Here is a 14,129-nt window from a genome sequence, read left to right as displayed (position 1 = left end):
AGATCAGACGACGAATACATTCGATGAACAAAGTACAGCTCACATGTCATACTTGCCAGTTCAACTGTAGCAAATGATTCACATGAAAAAAGCTGTTCATTATAGCGTGTTATCCGAACGCCTCCAACCAAGAAAACGTAATGCTTGAACTTCAACCCTCAGACGCGACCACAGACCTTGTGACCTTGTATGTGCGACTGGACGGCGGCAGTGGCGGCAGCCACAGCGCGTGCTCGCGGCATTACTTGCCATTGTGCAACACCGGTGACGTAACGGGGAACCGAAGTGCGGTCCGTACAGTTGCACCATCGACAGGGAAATATGCGCGGGAGAGGAGGAACGCGGAAGAGACATTTCCAGCGCGCGCTCCTCGCAGAGTGGAGCGATTTCGTCCGGAAAAATTTGTGGCATATTAGTTTCTCCGCGGGAAGAACAGTTTCCAGCGAAAAAAAGTATGGGGGTTCGGGAAATTTCATAGTCCCTTAAAGATACACAAAGCTCTCTCATGCAGCACCCTTACTTGCATGTGTTGTACATAAATTGATTGATTGATTGATTGGGATTTTCTGGCGCAAAAGCGACAAAGGCCATAGAGCGCCAAAAACAGTGTGTATGTGAATCATGAGTCAATTGTGAATCAATATGAGAGTAGAAATTAAAAGTAAAATGATGACATTAAGAACAAAACATTGTGTATCGTGTAAAATGAAATACTAAGAAGTGAAAATTATTGTTGTTGTTGTACATAAATGTGCATTCTTTCTAATAAAGAATTCTTTATTATAATATTCCTAGGCTTCGTGTAAGGTCTCTTTCCAAGAATTTATAGGTCATATGAAGAGTATTTACACAGAATACACAGAAAAGTATGAAAAATATTCACACAGATGAAGCGCAGGGGAGGGGCTGTGGGGACCTCACATAGAAAACCAGTCAAAAGTCAATAAAATACATGTCAGTAAAAAGTCAATTGCCGGTAAAACAAAACACACTGGCGAAATATCAATAGAGACCAAGTGAAAAGTCAACATTTTTGCTATTGACCGGTGATTGACTTTTGGGAGCTTCTCAAGAGCCGTAGTCAATTGACTTTCAATTGACAGCTGGAGTGTCATCAACATTTATCGAAAGGGATTGTGGAGTTAGTGTTTCCACAAAAAGGGCAGATGTTTTTTGAAGAAAGCAACATGCTCCTACATGGATTCATATGATGGATATGTGATGGGCATGTGAAGGACAGATTTCGTCTCGTCGATTGAGTGCAATGCGAGGCCTCTTCATTGCGGAGGAGGTGACCGTGGGTCAAGTGAGTGTGCCTCCTCAACCTGGCAGAAACAACTTCATGAAGACGACTGTTAAAAGTCTGTCGGTTTTACAATGATGGGCTTAACCAGACGAAATTTGTTACTGTTCAGTGTATCCCAGTGCTGCAGTCTTTTTTTTTTTTAATGGTCCTCATAAGTGTTGGTCGGAGGTCTTCGGAGGGTACATCAAAATGATTGACCTCAGATGAAAGGACAGCCGTAGCAGCTGCATCAGCGAGCTCATACCTGGGTATACCCACATGACTGGGTACCCAGCAGAATGTTAAATTACCTTACCAGGATTTTGGATAAACCACTGTTTTAATGACACTGTGATAGGGCACTACACTCCTAGAAAAAAGGGTTTACTTTAACTCCTTTTCCTTCCACATATATCACTCCCTTTTGGAAGGTACACTTACTCTCAAAAAGGAGTCTCCTCACTCTCTTCAGGGAGTGAGAAGGCCCCTTAACTCCCTACTGGAGAGTAATTTACACTTCAAAGGGAGCGATATATATTGCAAGGGTGTACTCCCCACAAAGGTGTTACTGCATCTACACCGTTTTTTATTTTAATAGTGTAGACAGTGAAGCCCTTTGCTGAATTTTTGACACCGTGTAGGAAACAAAAAGAAAAAATGTGTTGCAGCAATTGTTTAAGAATACAGAAAGCATGTTCAAGTTTGCAGGAAGGTATTCAAGATCTAACAAGACATACCACGTCTATGCAAGTTCCTTCACACTGGATGTTCAAACCACAAGGTGTGATGAGGGTGCAGACAATTGTGCAAGAGTTATTCAATGGCCTAACAAGATGTATTGTGTCTATGCAAGTTTGTCCACTCTGCAGACGTTCAAGCTCACGATTTGAAATGCTTGAGTTCTCTGTTGTATATAAACCATCACCCACGTTGGGTTTCTTCAGTGGGAATTTGAGTGTGAAGATAATAATAATAATAATTGCTATTATCTTCACACTCCGATTCTCACTGAAGAAACCTAACGTGGGTGAACCCAAGAAGAAGAAACCCAACGATGTGAAGCGTTATGCTACCCGTGAGTACGTTGAGCTAACTAAGTTTTCTCCATGTGTTTCTTCAGTTTTCCAAGGAAAGCATGTCATCGATTTTGGAGAACTCAACAAACTGTAAAAGTCGGCAGATGGAGAAATTCAAAAGATGAGTACAATATCGAAGAATCAAAAATTTGATGGTTTGGATATTTGTAGAATCAAGACTATGTATGGAGATACTGTGTACGTGAAATTACTGACAGACAATGAGATCAAGCTGAAAGTCTCCCCTCCGAATAGACTGAACTGACTTTCGGACGAAGATCTGGAACAGATGAGACAGTTACCTAAACTCCAAATGGAGAACGATGGATTCTGGAATGGCAAAAGGTTGTTGTACCCAGCCATCACTTTCACTAATGGCAAGGAAATGTAACTGCAGAAACCATGGTCACCTGTGAGCCCCACATGAGCGACAGTTCTACGCAACACCGCTAGGACTGCAAATTCATCTGGCAAACGCACACCAACTGGAGACACCCTGCATCCCATTGTGTGAGACTTTATGCACACTTTGAAATTACACAAGACGCTTCGAGTTGCACTTGCATGACAGAGACGAAGCTGGACATGATGTGACAACATTCTTTCATCAATACGGACAGTCTATTGGTAGTGTGTTGCGATACTTTGGTTTCCCATTACGTTTTTACATCCTTCTCAAAGCAGAACTTGGACGACGTACAGTGGACGATGATGAGATACGACTTCGTACACGCTTCGTGTCTTCCAAGGTGAGGATAATACGTGATACGGTCAGAACGTGACATAGAACCTTCTATTATTCAGTCAGGCAGTGAAGTTGCACGCATCTTCGAAAAGCTCAAAATCGAAGGCTATGGTTTTTTCCTCTCTCGTATTCTCGCCTGCATTATCAATGGTGGACACCTATTGCCCGAACTAATCTTTGCAGTGACTCTGAGCTGCCTGCAGAGTCGAAACAGAATAATAGGTATCTGCTGAATGTGGATTTCGGTCTGCACAAGGGTGAGCAAAATATGCGTTCCGCTTTATCCGTGATAGCAGGATTGCATCCTGCTAATTGTTTTCGAAGACATACAGCATCCTCATATTGGCCTCTTGGAAAAAACCATAAAAGTCCACATAGATTATGTATGGACTTGTGTGGACTCTTACGACTTTGAATCAGGGTATCGAACCGCAAAAAATACGGGTACGGTTCGGGTTCGCGTTGTTTTGATTTCGTTCCGGTTCGGTTCCGGTTCGGCCACGCCAAGAATCGAACCGGTTCGCAAACCGGTTCGCAGCCCCGAACCGGTTCGCGAACCGGTTCAACGCTTCCGTTTTATATGTTCCATAAAACTGTTTTTATCAGGAAATGCGTGGCTAATAGCTTACTGCTGTTGTCTGCATTGACGTCTCTAGCGGTGAGGTAGCCCTTTAGCGAGAGAAATGAGGAATGGATGAACATTTATTGCAAATAGAGTCCACGCTGTTGAAGCGGTGTAGTCCTGCTACATTCTGTTCCCGAAATCTCTTTTTTCACACGCACAGTGCCAGCAAGATACACTTAAAGGAAGCCTAATAAGATGGACAGCGTAACATAGACGACAGTACTAGCCGGCACACTGCCTTCGCAACGTGAATCGATCTGAAACCGTACTGAAGCATGTCGAAAATAAGCCTGCCAGCCTTACTCTGTCCGAGCTCACAGCAGTGTACTAGTTAATCCACAACACAAAGGCAATATGTCACGACACAACTGCACTGCCAATAAGCAGAACCACATTTACTTTTCAAGCCACGACCAATCAAACAGGCACCGTTCTGCGTACGCTCCTTCTCCACTTCTCATGTTTCTGACTTGTTTAATTTGTACAGCTCACGTGTAAAGGGAAATCTCGGGCGCTTATTTGATCGCATATTCGTCCTGTAGAGCTACATAACTGGCCTACTCCATTCCTGTTTCAGTCGTCCGCGTGGCACCTCGTCTCTGAAGAGTAGATGCCGCACCGCGTGCGTGGGGCGCTAGCCGCGGCGCTCACAGGGACAACTGCTCTTTGATGCCCAGCGTTGCTGTGGAGCAACGCTCCAAAATATATTTTTTTTCTCCGCCGAAATGGGTCACACAGGGTACTAAATGCCCCATGTTGCTCAGGAGCAACAATCTGAACCGCATGAAACGAAGGAGAGATGGCAGCACTCGCCCGCGTGGGCATTTAAACCACGTGACTCTGCGGTTTTCGCGCCTTTCTTGAAAGCGATTCACCAAGGTAAGCAAATCGTCATGTTTCGTGGCCAGTATTTGTTATTTCTGCGATCGAGTGAATAGAAACAAGAGATACTGATCTAGGCAATTGTGTGACAGTGCAAAATTTGACTGACACTTCGGAGATATTATGTAATCCGCGGGGAAAATATATGTTGCCGACGAGCAACATCGGGCGTCTATGGGTATTTTTGTATGTGACTTCGCAGACGAAGTACACATTTGTTTTTCAATAGACTGCACACAACTGTTTGTTTACTGCAACTTTCCTGCCGTAACTTCGACACATATGCGGGAATAGTTACCATGCCACTGACATACTACTTCATATCTGTCTAGATGAGCATTACATCGTCAAAAAAGGCGCTCACGGACAACGAGATCCTTGAGATGCTTTTTCTACCGGACGGTGAAATATCGGAAGTTGACTTCGACAGCGATCCGGATGATCTGGATTATGATCCAAGGGACGATAGAACGTTTGCAGAACTCTGTCCTCTTGAGATTGTAAGGGATCCTCGTGGTCAAGAAGCCGACAAAGAGCGGACAGAGAATGATACTGGCGAATCTTCATCATGTGTCCCTGCCGACAGCGTCCATCCCAGCAAGCGCCGTAAAGTACCGCCGAAAAAGGCTGCAAGGACATGGAAGAAAAACGATTTCGCTATCCAGGACACAGCATGGAAAGGACAGCTACCAGATCCGCCTGATGACGTTCTTAGCTCGTACGACTATTTCAGAACCTTCTTCGACGAGGAGATGATTGAAATTCTGTGTTATCAGACGAATCTCTACTCCACCCAGAAGAATGGCACTTGCGCCAACGTGACATCAGAAGAAATGAGAAAATATCTGTCAATCCTGGTTGTATCGGGCATAGCACGAATGCCACATTTTCGAATGTATTGGCAGAGCGGCACACGTTTCCCTCCTGTTGCCGACTTGATGACCAGAAATCGCTTCGAAACAATTCATCAGTGTCTACACATGAACGATAATCTTCAAGCAAAGCCCCGTGACTCGGACGGCCACGACCGTCTGTTCAAGGTTCGCCCACTTGTTGACAAACTGAAAAGCAACATGAAGAGTGTTGCTCCTGAAGAACGACAGAGTGTGGACGAGCAGATCATCCCCTTCAAAGGGCGATCACAAATGAAACAGTACATAAAATCGAAGCCACATAAATGGGGCTACAAGGTGTTCACGAGAGCTGGCTCGTCAGGCATAATGCATGATTTCGTCATTTATCAAGGCAAGGGCACTGCAGAGGACCACGGGTATGGAATCTCCGGGGACATAGTCATCGACCTTGTGAAGCATTTACCTGAGCACATGAACCACAAGTTGTACTTTGACAACTGGTTCACGAGCCTGCGCCTCGTCGAGGAGCTCAAGACCAAAGGCATCCATTGTGTAGGAACCGTGAGGAGCGACCGAACTGAAAAGTGTCCCCTTGCTTCGGATACAGAGATGAAGAAGAAAGGAAGAGGCGCTGTTGACTACCGCATGGACGAGAGAACAGGCACTGTGGTCATAAAATGGCTCGACAACAGCTCTGTGTGTCTGGTGTCGAGCTATGCGGGGGTCCAACCAAGTGACTTTTGCAAGCGATGGAGCAGCAAGGAGAAACAGACAGTGGAAGTGTCGCGTCCTTTTGCTGTGAAGGAGTACAATACCTTCATGGGGGGAGTGGACCTCGCAGACATGCTGATTGAGGTTTACCGCACAGATCATAAATCGAAAAAATGGTACATGCGGATATTCTTCTGGATTCTTGATGTCTCCATCGTGAATAGATGGCTGTTATACAAACGGCACTGTGCACAGCTTTCTGTTAGGAAAAAAATGTCCCTCTTGGCTTTTCGACGTGAGGTTGCGCAAGCCCTTGCGCTGGTTGGGATAAAGCCACGAAAGAGTCGTTCTGAAAGCGCGACACCTCCCAACCAAAACTATTTGCCGCGCGAGGACACCACGACCCATTGAGGATGTTAGGTACGATGGAGCACATCACTGGCCCCTTTACGGCGAGAAGAAGAACAGGTGCAAGTATTGCAAGTCCGGCTACACGTTTCTCTATTGCGGAAAGTGCAAGATGCACCTCTGTCTCCTTCCAAATCGCAACTGTTTCCACTTGTTTCACGTGAAGTAACATCAGAAGTACATATCCTTGCTTGAGCCATATGTGCCCAACGTTGCTCGGGAGCAACGTTTGTTTGTACGGGACAGGGTAAAGGTAAATTTTTTTTGAGACGCCAGACGTTGCCTTTGGGGCTTCTTGAAGTCTAATTTTACGCTGTATATCTTTACATCGAAAAATAAAAATTTGGGCATCAAAGGGTTAAAAAGACGCTCAAAGTATACTTACTATACGTCGTCGTCTCACTGCTAGGTGAAAATTTCTGAAATCCATGATATAGGCGCGTGATGATGATACCAATGTGTCTTCGTTCGGGGATAGAGAGGAACTCTTATGCTGACTTCTTTTATGTCCGAACCGTTTTGTTGCGAACCGGTTACCGCTATTATTTTTTACGGTTCTGCTCCGGTTCGTGTTCAACAGTGTCATGAAAATTTCGATTCGGGTTCGGTTCCGGCAAAAATAACGGTTCGGGTACGGTTTTCGGTTCGGGTTCGGTTCGACACCCTGCTTTGAATGGAAATGCTATGGAACGCTATGGAATCATTCTTCAAACGCTACGTGTACGGACTGCTACGGTGCACCAATGGAATCCATATGGCATGTGCGGACTTCTGTGGTGGCCGTACGGGTTCCATAGAGAGTGTGTACGGAACTCTATGGCAGCCGTTCAAAGTCCGTAGAGCGAGTCTGCGGACTTCTGTGACGGCCGTACAGATGTCCATACGGCAAACTTCTGTGTGTACGGAATCTCTTGGCAGGCATAGAAATCACTCATATTTAGCTGAAGGACGACTAGATGTAAAATGTACACGCTGTGTGCGCATCGCCGTGACATGGTTGTTGCTTTACGCATGCCGTAACATTTTTACCATTATCATCAATATTTTTCCAAACTGAAACCTGTTAACGCAGATTTGTTTATGTTGGTTTTTGAGCTTACGACACACAATCAAGCTGTTCGCACTGTTTACATAACACAATAATAATAATAGTAACAATAATAACATAAAGTTGTCGTTGTCATTCGAGGAGAAAAAGATACGCTGGGGCTAGCAACAGTAATTTAGGAAACAGAACCCGGCTGGCTCGGCTTTGGAACAATCATTGAATTTCGCCTAGTACTATACTCATATCCTTGGAGGGCCAGTAACATATATGTTTGATTAATTTACCAAAAAGGGCAGATGGGATACGTTGGTACACGTGAATAAAATAATTCAATATTTATTCGTTGACGCATGATAGGGATCTAAAAATAGGCAAATAATATTGAAATAACACATAGGCTATGCTGGTCCTTTGTTCATATATCGTTTTCTGCGTTCCGCTGATCGTGGCGATTTTTCTGGAGATATCACGAGTTATCCTTGTTGTGATTTGACATCATTCGCAATGCACTGAAGTGTGCGTTCTAGAATCACAGACACAGATACACGCACATAATTGCCGTGATACTTTCCCTGGAACGGTGTTTTCATAACACGAAAATGCAACAATAAAACAGAAACCGAAACAGACAAACAGCCGGCTAAGAATGGCGATGGTCGTCATCGTATGGCGCTCTGATTAATATTATGGGGCACTGTTATTTAGTTTGAGAAAAATGATGGTTAATTCTTTGCGCAAGGCCAAAAGTCGGTAGGAAATAATATTTAAAAATTACCTGTTGCTAGATGCACTTCGCCTAGGGGGCTACGTGTCGCTGTGTTTTTGGCTTTGGGTGGTTATGGCGGACGTAGGCGAAGCACGTTGTTTCTGTGTGATCAATTTCCTTTTTCAGCGAAACCTTTCTTGGCTGCACAACGTATTTTAATCTGCGTGCAGTGCATGACCTCGTGATATATGCCCACAAAGTGGAGGTAGTTATTACAGTGTCAAGGAGTTTGCACTTCCACGGAGGATCGGCTGTTTATGCCTACTGGCGAAGAAATGATGGACTGTTATCCCGCCAAGGTGCCGATGATGAAAGGTGAACCATATAAATATCTGTTTTGATGTGATAATGAAGTGATACGGAATGCTATCTGTGATTGCAAAGTGCATGCGTGAAGTTTGAAAATCCTTTGCGATCCGTTCAAATAAAGGAACAAAACTCGATCACGAGAGGAGAGTAGGGTTCGCTAGAGTTAGCAACAGTAGTTTAGGTATCGGGACCCGACTGATTAGCTTTGGAATAAGCGTTGAAATATGTTACGTAATAGATACGTAATCGTCATTGCACACACAAAAGCGCCTGCCTTTGAGGATTGCTAGATGGGGTGCTGTGGTTTCTGATGTGCGACTTGGTCGTGCGCGCATGCAGTGGAAGCTTAGATGTTTGTGTTAGGGTGTGTCTGGCTACTTCTCGTCGTTTACGTCATTACATGTTTGAGATGCACATTCTTGAATGTGTGGTAGATGTCGCTGCAAATACAAGTGCCCTGTGTTGTAGACATGTAGGATAGTTGGCCCCAAAATCTTAACACATTTACTTTTTAAAACAAACCCGTGTTATCTTGTCCAACCATTGCTTTTGTTTTTCACACCTCTTAGATAAAATGACACAGGTGAATTTCTCATAAATAAAGCCAAATGGATATGTGAGTAACTCATGATTAAATTTTCAGAAAAGTAGAGTAGGTTGTTGACCATAAGTCACATGTGCATCCAACATAATGAGAATGAGCCGAGGTAGTCTACTGGCGTGGACAACACGGCGTAGCTTGCTCACTCACTGCATGCTTGCGTACTGAAGCAATCTTTCTTTTCCTATAAAATTTTGTTTTAAAATTCGTTCTATAACTCACAAAGTATTCTGACATATATATGAACATGAACGTAGTATTGTGTACTTGTAGTGTTTCCACACTATATTAGTTACACGAACGCCATGCTTTGTACGACTGACTCCTCTGATTGTGCCTTTCATCTGTCAAATGCTGTTTTCCAGAAAACATACCCATCAAGACAGTGGGACGTCCACAAGCAAGTGCCACAGATTTTTTATGCTCATGACATGGATGCAGCTCTGTGGTAGGACTACACTTTCGTACTTTATATTTCATTGGGAAACGTGAATGGCATTTTGTTTCTCACCACTTCTCACGTGTACACAGACAAGCATGACAGCGTGAGTTTAAAATGCATGAAGTGAAAGCTTGGATCTCCGTTAATTTCATTACTCCCAGTCGCATTTGTCAATGTTCTTTTTTCTTTTTTGTAGGATATTGTTATGGAGCAAAGTCCATGTTCATAAATGCATCTAGTGCTTATGTTAGGTTCTGTTAAAGCTGCTGATACCACACAACAAATACTGTGGCATGACCAAGGAAATTTACAACTTGGGCATTGCTGTACAACCAATTGGAGAGATACTGAGATTTCGTCAGCTTTGTGCAAGTAACCAGCACTTAAATATATAGAATACGAAGCTCGTGAAATGCATGTCTACACTGCATCAGTGGGAACCTGAAAAAAGAGCAGCAGTGCAGTGTAGTTGGCATGCTTAAGACGGAACTTATAGAAACTGATGTTCTGAGGCTGGAACAACATAGAAGGGACAGATACAAACAAAGCCTCAAATTCATTCATCTTTCATCATTGTAGGGCATGTTGGTCAGTATACTTATTCGTCATGGGTAGTCTGATAAAGACGCAGCATTACAATGGCAGCCAACGTGCCAAACCCAAACTTTATCGCTCAAGATTTTATACCAGTGCTAGAAAAATGGCTCTGGAATAAAAGATACCACTTCATATCTGTTCATTGCTAATGTCATTATAGGCACTATCAACAGCATTTTCTGTAAACTGTTTTCGGATTGCCCTGTGCCTGTGGGCACAACCAGAACGAACACAACAATTCGAAAACAGTTTAAAGACAATACTGTTGATAGTGCCTACAATACCATTAGCACTGGACCGATATGAACTGCCATCTTTTATTCCAGAGCTGTCTTTCTAGTACTCATGCAAAATCTTGAACGAAAAAAGTTTCAGTTTGGCACGTTGGCTGCTAGTGTAGCTCTGTCTTCATCACATTGCCCATAATGAATAAGTACACTGACCAGCATGGCCTACAACTTTTGTTCCATTTTATAAGTCGTCGTCCCAAGCATGCAAACTACCCTGCTGCTCTTTTGTCATGCTCCAACATGCATTACACGAGCATCTTATTCCATATGTTCAAGCGCTGTTTACTTCCACATAGCTGACGAGATATCAGTATAGTGCATAACTCAAGGAAAGTTAGGTAGCAAGCGAGCTTGTGGTGACGATCCAGGACTTGAAAACCCGAGACGAGGTAGGGACGATAACAGACAAACGCGGTCTCGGTTGACTTGGTCACGGTTGAGACCGTGTTTGTCTGTTATCGTCCCTACCTCGTCTTGGGTTTTCAAGTCATGGAGTATAGTGCAGTTCTCCAATGGTAGTACTCCAATGTCTGAGTTCTATGTAAATTTCATTGTTCATGCCACAGTATAGTATATTTTTATTGCAGTGTATGGGTTCCTCAGCACGAGCTATTTGTTTGCACTTCAGCACTCCTTTAAAAAAGCCCTGAGATGATCCCCATTTGTGTGGCTGTGGGGGGTGTTCTGAAACAAAATGCCTCTGTTTGAGAAAGCTCTAATAAATCATCCCATTCTGGTGAGACGAAGCTTTACTCTATATAGTAAAGCTGCTTCGCACCAGTCTCTGTCCTCTAAGCTGTTATGTACAATGCTGATGCAGATACAAGCACAATTCAACATTTTTGAAAGAAATGCAGTGAAAACTCCTCATTTTAGCTTTTTTTTTTTTTTTGTACAGGTAAAATGGGTTTCTGAGTTCAGCTGTAGCATATGGTGTTAACATTGTCAAATGAACAGCAAAAAGAATTGCTTGCATCAAGAGCTGCCTCGTTGACCAAACAAATTACTTTTCCCAATGGTCACCACGAGCTGTCCCACAAAGTGGCACAAATTGCAATTGAGCTGAGCTGTCCTACAAAGTGGGACAGCTCAGCTCAATTGCAGAGCCTTGAACCAGAAAATGTGGGTTTGGGTCTTACAACTGGCTTTTTCAGTGACTTCCTTCTTCTGTATGTCTTAGACACTTGAAGCTTAGTGTGTTTTCCTTTAATTCTGTGTTCCAGCTTCAGAACATCAATTTCCATCATGTTAAGAAGTTCTTTGTTTTTGTAGAATATGCCTTCACAGAGCACATTTTTAGCAGTGGTATTTGGTACAAACGCATGCTAATTTTCTGTATTTTAGGTTGCTTTCAAGAGTACGCTGCCACGAAGCCCAGCCGCAAAGGCAGAAGTTTGACTGAGTGAATTGATGCAATTAATGGCTACTTGGCTGACTTCCTAAAAAGGCTGTAAGGCAATAAATTTTGTCAAATTGACATGCACTAGTTGTGTTCATTTTGTGCTGGTGTTACGTACAGCAAACGCTCACGTCTCATCCCATCATCTTGCGGGCTGCCACACATACTCATGCCATAGAGCAAGGTCGGTGGGCCATACAGGCTATGGACTGCCATAGGATGCCATACAGTGTACGGGGTCCATACCAGTCCATAGAGTGTATGGAGTCCGTTCCGTTATTCCGTATGACTGCCAAACGGACACTTGTATGGTTTTTTCTAATAGGATTTCAGCATGTACTCCCAGAGTCATTTCCAGTCACTTTTCTAGATGATGTAGCAATGTTTGTAAAGCAAAATGGTGTCACCATCAATGTCTATGCGTATAAGGATGAGAAATTTGTCTAACATAAAAAAGTTGTGAACGACAAGTGAGAAAAACATGTGAACCTACTCGATTGATTCTCATTTTGTGCTCATCACAAAGTTCAACGGTTTGTTTCAACCGTGTGGACATTTCACATCGTGGACCATCCACCTTGGGTTTCACGACAGAAGCTGTCCTGAGTAATCATTTAAACATGTCCAAACATCAGAAAGTAGCAAAGGCGGTTTGGCCAAAGAAGGGAGACATGTTAGCATTCGCTGGTGAATATCTTTTGGATGAAGTAGCTTTCTACTGACTGTATGACTTTGATAGTGACCAGTCACTATGCCTTGATCACGAAGATCGTATCCCATCCTCCTTCTGCCTTAGCTAAACAAGCGACAGATTCAAATGTTCTCCAAAACATCATTTTTTTTATGGAGCAAATTGTGCCACTGTGTTCGTGGATCTGCTGCACACAGATTGTACGACAAAATTTTGGAGTGAATACGAGAGATCGTACCAATGGAAATTAGCAAAGGGAATGAGTGCCAGCACCCTGCCGCCACCCACTGCAAGTTAATCATTTGCGAAGAAACAAAGCGCGTGATCATGTGATTGGAACGTCTCGACAGTCGTTGTGTCAATCGTGCAACCTCAAGATCAGAACACTTCAGGATGTTCCAATCATTGCTCACAATGCTAACTACAAGATGTGTTTTCTTGCGTCTCACTTTGCATTTGCTAAAAAAAATCAGACAAAAGTTTTTGCCAGCTGTTATAAAAAATTCAAAACTATTTATGTTGATTCCTTTTAGTTTCTGGACAGTCTGAGCTTCCTAAGTGCAAGCTTTGAGATGTTTGTGAAAAATTTGTGCGAGAAGAGAGAGGAAAACTTCCATTGTCTGCATAAGTTTTTCTCAAATGAAGAACGTTTTAGGCTAGTCAGCCTTGTCTGCCACACCGAGAAATCCCTGAACCCACTCAATGAAGTGGAAGTAAGCGAAGAAGACTACTGCCACATGCAGAAAGGCAGAACTTTCAAATGGCAAGCCTAGGTGGATTAGTACCTGCTCACCGACACGCTGCCTCAACCGGACATGTTTCAGATCTTCCACCAATGGACACCTGATGTGCACAAAATTGAGCCCCTTCATTTTGTATCTCTCCCAGGGTTAAGCATGTCCTGCACTCGAAAAAGTGAGTGAGATACAACTAAACTAGAACTATCTTATAGATATTCAATGGCATATCATTTTATGTATGTAGATGGTATTAAGGCGGTGCATCATAGCCGGCACTTCATCGTCTACAGTCGAGGGATGGCGCAGCGAGCGAAATGGTTTGCGCAGTCACCGCTTCATAACATTTTGGCGCTTGCTTGGAAATGCAGTACCGCTGATGTAACGTCTTCTTTTTGTGTTATTTTTGTTTTCTCTTGGCGCGCAACAGGTCAAGCGAAATTTTGTGCAAACATGACCGCTCGTGCTCACCCATGCCAAGTCCAATACTGTAAACACGCATATTGCGCTCAGCCAGACGGAACAATTAGTGTTAGTGAACAATTAGCTAGACGGAACTACAACGAAGAGGCAGTACTGCCGGTTGGTTATACATGGAGTTGACCGTGGATCTGGTACCAGTAGACATGCGCGCACTTCCACAGACCGCACTTCCTCAGTTCC

General features: G+C 43.6%; 2 long non-coding RNA genes across 3 annotated transcripts in view; one reads left to right on the top strand and one right to left on the bottom strand.

The window, feature by feature from the left end:
• LOC135372113 (uncharacterized) overlaps nt 1–14,129 on the bottom strand; it is a 130,153-nt gene that overhangs the window by 57,045 nt on the left and 58,979 nt on the right. The window lies entirely within an intron of this gene.
• LOC135372125 (uncharacterized) lies at nt 8,337–12,116 on the top strand. Its single transcript, XR_010415843.1, has 3 exons — nt 8,337–8,715; nt 9,676–9,758; nt 11,984–12,116. It is a non-coding gene; the product is annotated as an uncharacterized LOC135372125 (long non-coding RNA).

The sequence above is a fragment of the Ornithodoros turicata genome, unplaced genomic scaffold, assembly GCF_037126465.1.
Source record: "Ornithodoros turicata isolate Travis unplaced genomic scaffold, ASM3712646v1 Chromosome13, whole genome shotgun sequence".
NCBI classification, from domain to species: domain Eukaryota; kingdom Metazoa; phylum Arthropoda; class Arachnida; order Ixodida; family Argasidae; genus Ornithodoros; species Ornithodoros turicata.
Note: the sequence above shows the minus strand (reverse complement) of the source record. Positions and strands in the feature narration are given on the sequence as shown.